This window comes from Sapajus apella, unplaced genomic scaffold (genome assembly GCF_009761245.1).
Source record: "Sapajus apella isolate SASKATOON/1434 unplaced genomic scaffold, GSC_monkey_1.0 scaffold14, whole genome shotgun sequence".
Lineage (NCBI taxonomy): Eukaryota > Metazoa > Chordata > Mammalia > Primates > Cebidae > Sapajus > Sapajus apella.
In genome coordinates, this window is record NW_022436954.1 from 5894844 (window position 1) to 5901863 (window position 7020).

The 7020-nt window shown below is 49.4% G+C and overlaps 1 pseudogene; it reads right to left on the reverse strand.

The window, feature by feature from the left end:
* Nucleotides 1-5296: 5296 nt before the first annotated feature.
* Nucleotides 5297-7020, reverse strand: LOC116554510 (annotated as a pseudogene).

Below are 7020 nucleotides of genomic sequence, written 5' to 3' on the forward strand. Positions count from 1 at the left end.
CAGTGATGTATTCAAACACCAGGTCCCACTGGAGGAGAAGAGAAGGCGGTGTCAGCCGACAGTCGCCATGCCTCACTGTGTGGGTCTATCCATAGCTGTGGGGTCCAGTGGTCCTGCTGTCATGAACATCAGTCATTTTATTTTATTAATTTTTTTTAGAAGGAGTCTCACTCTGTCACCCAGGCTGGAGTGTAGTGGCACCATCTCAGCTCACCGCAACCTCCGCCTCCTGGGTTCAAGTGATTCTCCTGCCTCAGCCTCCCTAGTACCTGGGATTACAGGCGCCCGCCACTGCACCTGGCTAATTTCTTTTTTTAAGTAGAGACAAGGTTTCACCATTTTGGCCAGGCTGGTCTTGAACTCCTGATGTTAGGTGATCCACCCGCCTCAGCCTCCTGTAGTACTGGGATTATAGACGTGATCCACCTCGGCTGGCCTTTTCCTCTTTTTATTCTCATTTTGTTTTTTATTAATTTTTTTTTTTTTTGAGACAGAGTCTTGCTATGTCACCAGGCTGGAGTGCAGTGGTACAATCTCGGCTCACTGCAACCTCCGCCTCCTGGGTTCAAGAGATTCTTCCACCTCAGCCTCCTGAGTAGCTAGGACCACAGGTGCTGCCCACCACACCTGGCTAATTTTTTGGTATTTTTAGTAGAGATGGGGTTGTACCATGTTGGCCAGGATGGTCTCCATCTCTTGACCTTATGATCCGCCCACCTCGGTCTCCCAAAGTGCGGGGATAACAGGCGTGAGCCACCGTGCCCGACCCTATTCTCATTTTAGTTAGGCAAATGAGAAATTTGGAGTAGCAAGAAAATGGATAAAATGTTGATTTTTTTTTTTTTAATTTACTGTTTTGTATGTAGCTAAGTGAAGGCAAAATGAAATCACTTGGACCAAGTTTGGGGGAGGTTGTGGAGCAATGGAAGATTGCTGAACATCTCATACATCTGTAAATTGATGCAACCCTTTTACAAAACTGTTCTAGGGACACCCTGTGATCCAGCAATTACATGCCAGGCATACACCCAGCAGAAACAAATGCCCGTGTCCACTGGATGTTCATGACTGTGATAGTCAGAATAGCTCCAAGCTGGAAACAGTGCACATGTCTTTCGATGATAGAAAAGACAACTAGACTGTGATATATTCATGCAATGGAATTCTTTATAATACTAAAAAAAAAAAAAAAAGACCTCCTGATACATTCAACATGGGTGACTCCTAAAAACCTTTGTTGAATTAAAAAAACCCCAGGACGCTAACGAATACATCCTGGGCCAGGTACGGTGGCTTTCACCTGTAATCTCAACAGCCACTGCACCTGGCCCAGGATGTATTTGGCTGAAGCGGGAGGATCACCTGAGCCCAGGAGTTCGAGACCAGCCTGGGCAATATAATGAGACCCCATCATTACAAAAAAATGTTAAAAATTAAAATTTGAGGCTGGGTGTGGTGGCTCATGCCTGTAATCCCAGCACTTTGGGAGGCTGAGGCGGACAGATCACAAGGTCAGAAGATCGAGACTATCCTGGCTAACGTGGTGAAACCCGGTCTCTACTAACAACACAAAAATTAGTCAGGCGCCCTGGTGTGCGCCTGTAGTCTCAGCTACTCGGGAGGCTGAGGCAGGCGAATCGCTTGAACCTGGGAGGCGGAGGTTGCAGTGAGCTGAGATCGCACCACTGCACTCCAGCATGGGCAACAGCAAGACTCCGTCTCAAAAAAAAAAAAAAAAAAATTAAAATTTGGGAGGAATTTTTGAGCCCAGGAGTTCGAGGCTGCGATGAACTATGATTATACCTCTGCATTCCAGCCTGGGCAACAGAGTAAAATCTGTCTCTAAAAAAATAAATACTTGGGAGGCTGAGGTGGGTGGATCACCTGAGGTCGGGAGTTTGAGACCAGCCTGACCAACATGGAGAAACCCCATCTCTACTAAAAATACAAAATTAGCCGGGCGTTGGGGCGCATGCCTGTAGTCCCAGCTACTCGGGAGTCTGAGTCAGGAGAATTGCTTGAAACTGGGTGGTGTAGGTTGCGGTGAGCTAAGATCACACCATTGCACTCCAGCCTGGGCAGCAAGAGCAAAACCCCATCTCAAAGAAAACGAATATATTCTTTTTTTTTGAGACATAGTCTCGCTCTGTCACCCAGCCACCCAGCCCAGCCTAAAGAATACATTCTACATGGTGTTGTTTATGTGGAATTCAAACATAGGCAAAACAAAATATAGAAGCTATCTAGCTGTACACTTAAATTTACATTTAATGTAAAAGGTTATATCCTGATTAAAAGCAAGTTAAAAAGCCATTTGAAGGTTCAGCACTCCGCTGTAGCTTTGCCTCTGCTCAGTAATGACGGAGGAGGCCATAGTGCTCCAGTCATATACCCATACGTCCAGCCAGGCCTCACTGCCCAGGCCCAAAGAGGAGGAGCTGCTGTGGTGTAAGATCTGCCACTGGGGCTCAGAGACCCTCAGGCATTGCTCAGCCTTCTGGTCCTTGCTCAGCAGAATGAAGACTCCCAGTAGGTCCCTATCCCTGACATAGCTCGGACAGGAGACCCATTGGTCCAGTTGTCCCTGGCCGGCAGTGATGCTCTGGGGTTATGGCTGTGAGGTTCTGCAGGAGGTTGTGGTGGGTGAGCAGGCAAGCAGGGAGCAGCGTGAGTGCAGTCTGGAGGATCTGGAAGTTCCCTGTGCCGCCGCTCTTCAGCACCAACAAGAACGCCATCCTGTCTCACTGCTACTGGTCATAGAGGCTTCTCCACACATGCCCTCGTGGTCAAAGAAATCCACTGCCTGGCTCATTCTTCTAGCAGGTTGTTGGAAAGACCTTCTGGGCATTTGTCCAGTACCCTGGTAACTTACATCTTGTTGGCTTTCCATCAGGAAATAAGGTGTCCTCAATATATAAATATTCCGACTGGGCGCGGTGGCTCATGCCTGCCATCCCAGCACTTTGGGAGGCCAAGGAGGGTGGATCACCTGAGGTCAGGAGTTCGAGACTATCCCAGCCAACATGTTGAAACCCCATCTCTACTAAAAATACAAAAATTAGCTGGGTATGGTAGCAGGTGTCTGTAATCCCAGCTACTCAGGAGTCAGAGGCAGGAGAATTACTTGAACCCAAGAGCTGGGGGTTGCAGTGAGCTGAGATCACACCATTGCACTCCATCCTGGGCGACAAGAGCAAAACTCTGTTTCAAAAAATATGTATATATTCCTTCAGGGACTAAACCTTTCGTGTGACCCATTTAAATGGAAGCCTTCCAGGTATAATCCCTGAGTCTTAATTTCAAAGCCAGCCACCCATATTTATTGAGGTTCCATAAATTAGTTATCTCTCCCAAGCTCAGGGGCATTATTAGACCTGTGTGACAGCCAAAAATTCTATCCCCAGATTCTCTGATTCAGCCTTGGTTAAGATGAGAGGTGGAGCAATAGGCCACTGCCAAGCTCACATCCAACAAGGCCAGGCAGAGGCCAAGTCTGGACTGATTTGACCGGTAAAGGCACAGTGAGCCACTTTTAGATTTAGGATTTCTTCTTCACATAGACAGTGAAAAGGAGGACAAGCCTAAGGTGCCAGCCCCTGCGGTCCTTGTCCCCTACACCGAATAGGACGACCCTGAAAGACCCTGAGGGGGCTTGTGACCCCAAGCTTGTGGGAGGCCGTGTAGCTGAGGAGCCTGTTCCAGATGCAGCTGAGGAATTTTATCTTCTACAGCGCTATTCAGAGGAGGGCCTCAGATCTCACAGAAGCCAGGGGCGATGCAGAAGCGTCTCACGGCAGCCTCCAGGGGGCGATGGGAGGCCAATGGGAGGCGGCCTCGTAGCAGCTTCTACAGCCTCTCACCCTCTGGATGATCGCAGGGCGCCCTGCCAAGACTCAGATGAGCTCAGCTGCAGCCTTTGCCACTTGGCCTAAGTCCTTTGGTCTCTGGCCTTTCATGTACCCAGCTAAGGACTCTCAGGGGTATAGCTGCCCCATCAGATGCTCTAGTTATTTGCGCTGATAGGGACTTGGACCAAAGCTTTTTTTTTTTTTTTTTAGACAAGGTCTTACTCTGTTACCCAGGCTGGAGTGCAGTGGTGTGATCTTGGCTCACTGCAATCTCTGCCTCCAGGCTCAAGCAATCCCCCTGCTTCAGCCTCCTAAGGGCTGGGCCTATAGCCCCTTCCCCCATTATAATTTTTTTTTTTTTGGAGACAGGGTCCTTCTCTGTAGCCTAAGCTGGAATGCAGTGGCATGATCTCAGCTCACTGCCACTTCTGCCTCCTGGGTTCAAGTGATTCTCATGCCTCAGACACTCAAGTAGCTGGGATTACAGGTGTGTGCCACCATGCCCAGTAAATTTTTGTTTTTTGTTTTTTTTTTAACAGAGATGGGGTTTCACCATGTTGGCCAGGCTGGTCTTGAACTACTGACTTCAGGTGATCTGCCCGCCTTGGCCTCCCAAAGTGCTGAGATTACAGGCATGAACCACCACACCCAACACCACCATAATTAAACAATTATTTTAAAATTTGTGTATTTTTTGTAGAAATAAGGACGGTTTCACCATGTTGCTCAGGCTAGTCTCAAACTCCTGGACTCAAGTGATCCACCCGCCTCCGCCTCCCAAACCACTGGGATTACAAGCATGAGGCACTGCCTGGCCTCAAAATCACTTTTTTGTTTTTTTAAATTAGAGACAGGGTTTCACCATGTTGCCTAAGCTCGCTCCCGGGTGAGCGCGCTTACTTGAGGCCGGGGATTGGCTGGCCAACGCCAGGCCCCGGGCGGAGAATGAAAGGGCAATCTGCTTCATCTTGATTCTGCGCATTCCAAACTGGTATCCTTGGGGGCTCTTTTAACATTGCCATGGTGCAGAAGATTCAAAATCAGCTGATGTTCACAAGGAATAGAGTCACGTGATGTATGAAGGGAAACATATACACTTCTCTGAGGTTGACAATAAGCCCTTGTGGTCATATGGCCCCAAACTGTGCAAGCAGAGGCGACTCAACGGCTACGCCTGCTGTATCAGACACGTCCTGGAGGACAAGACTGCCCCCTTCAAGCAATGCAAATATGTGGCCAAGTATAATAGCCAATGCCGCACCAACCCCATCCCCAAATCAGAGGATCGTAGGTACTGCAACAGCCACTTTTTTGAGACCGGGTCTTGCTCTGTCACCCAGCCTCACAGCTCACTGCAGCCTCAGCCTTCCTGGACTCAGGTGATCCTCCCACCTCAGCCTTCCAAGTAGCGGGGACTACAGGTATGTGCCACCATACCTGGCTAAGTTTTGTATTTTTAGTAGAGACAGGGTTTCTCCGTGTTGCCTAGGCTGGTCTTGAACTCCTGGGCTTAAGCGATTTGCTCCCCTCTGCCTTCCATTCTGCTTAACTGGGCGGGCATTGCCCTCTCCTCTCCTATCGTAGGAACTTTTCCTAGACGATCAGTTCATGGCTTTGGCGCAGGGAACTCTCCGTATATTGAACCCAACAGAAAGTGGAATGTATGGGTTTTATTAAAAGTGTTTTCTGCCGGGCGCGGTGGCTCAAGCCTGTAATCCCAGCACTTTGGGAGGCCGAGGCGGGTGGATCACGAGGTCAAGAGATCGAGACCATCCTGGTCAACATGGTGAAACCCCGTCTCTACTAAAAATACAAAAAATTAGCTGGGCACGGTGGCGCGTGCCTGTAATCCCAGCTACTCAGGAGGCTGAGGCAGGAGAATTGCCTGAACCCAGGAGGCGGAGATTGCGGTGAGCCGAGATCGTGCCATTGCACTCCAACCTGGGTAACAAGAGCGAAACTCCGTCCCCCCAAAAAAAAGAAAAAAAAGAAAAAAAAAAAAAAGTGTTTTCTGCTGTTTTGCCTGATAGTTTCCAGGAGTCATAGACTACGAATTCCAAATCAGAACTATCTTCATCACGGATGAGTTCTTCAGCTTCTGGCGGATTTACACCCATATGTGTCAGTAGAGCTTCAACATATCTTAACATTTCAAACCGGCTCAGGTCTGAGCGCAGCTGCTCTGCTTTCTCTTTGCCCAAATCTGAAGCCAAAACAAGAAAGTGGGCATGCAGGACTGCTTCTCTTGCTCGGGATGCTTCATTAAACAGAGTGTTGGCCTCTTCAAGGGCCTCTGTTAATCTGTCGCCGGCATTTAGTATGTCCCCCCGGTTTTGTTGGACGGAGTTGATGAGCGCCCGGTACTGATGGTGGATCTGGCCGCACGGGCCTTGGTGGGCCTCCGCCTCCAAGCTGGCGGGGTCTATCATCTCGTCATCGGAATCCGACGGCTCTGTGCTCTCCAGGCTGGAGCGCTCTGGGGCCTCCCTGCGCTCAGGCGCGGCGCCGCGGTGGGCCCCGGCCTGCCGACAGAAGGGACCGCGAGCCGGAGCCAGTGCGATCCCGGTGCGGGTCGCGGCCCCGGCCCCCGCCCTCCGGGCCCGCGACTACTGCTATTGGTGAGAATATTTCTTTAAGAAAATCTAGTTTGTGGCCAGGCGTGGTGGCTCATGCCTATAATCCCAGCACTTTGGGAGGCCAAGGCGGGCAGATCACTCGAGGTCGGCAGTTCGAGACCAGCCTGACCAACATGGAGAAACCCCGTCTCTACTAAAAATACAAAATTAGCCAGGCATGGTGGCACATGCCTGGAATCCCAGCTACTCAGGAGGTTGAGGTAGGACAATCGCTTGAACCCTGGAGACAGAGGTTGCAGTGAGCCGAGATTGCGCCATTGCACTGCCGCATGGGAAACAATTGCGAAACCATACCTCAAAAAAAAAGAAAAGAAAAGAAAATCTAGTTTGTTCACTTAAAAGTATGTATTGTCTTTGTCCTGGGAAATCAAGTTAGGTTACTAACCTCATGGTAAGTAACTTATTAACTATGAGGTCACAGTCTTGTTATAATTAACCCTATCTGCTGGACTAAATTTGTACTCACCTTGCCAGTTAGCAAAATTATTTCTAGGCCAGTGGTTCTCATCCTTGGCTCCAACCCCAATTAATGACAT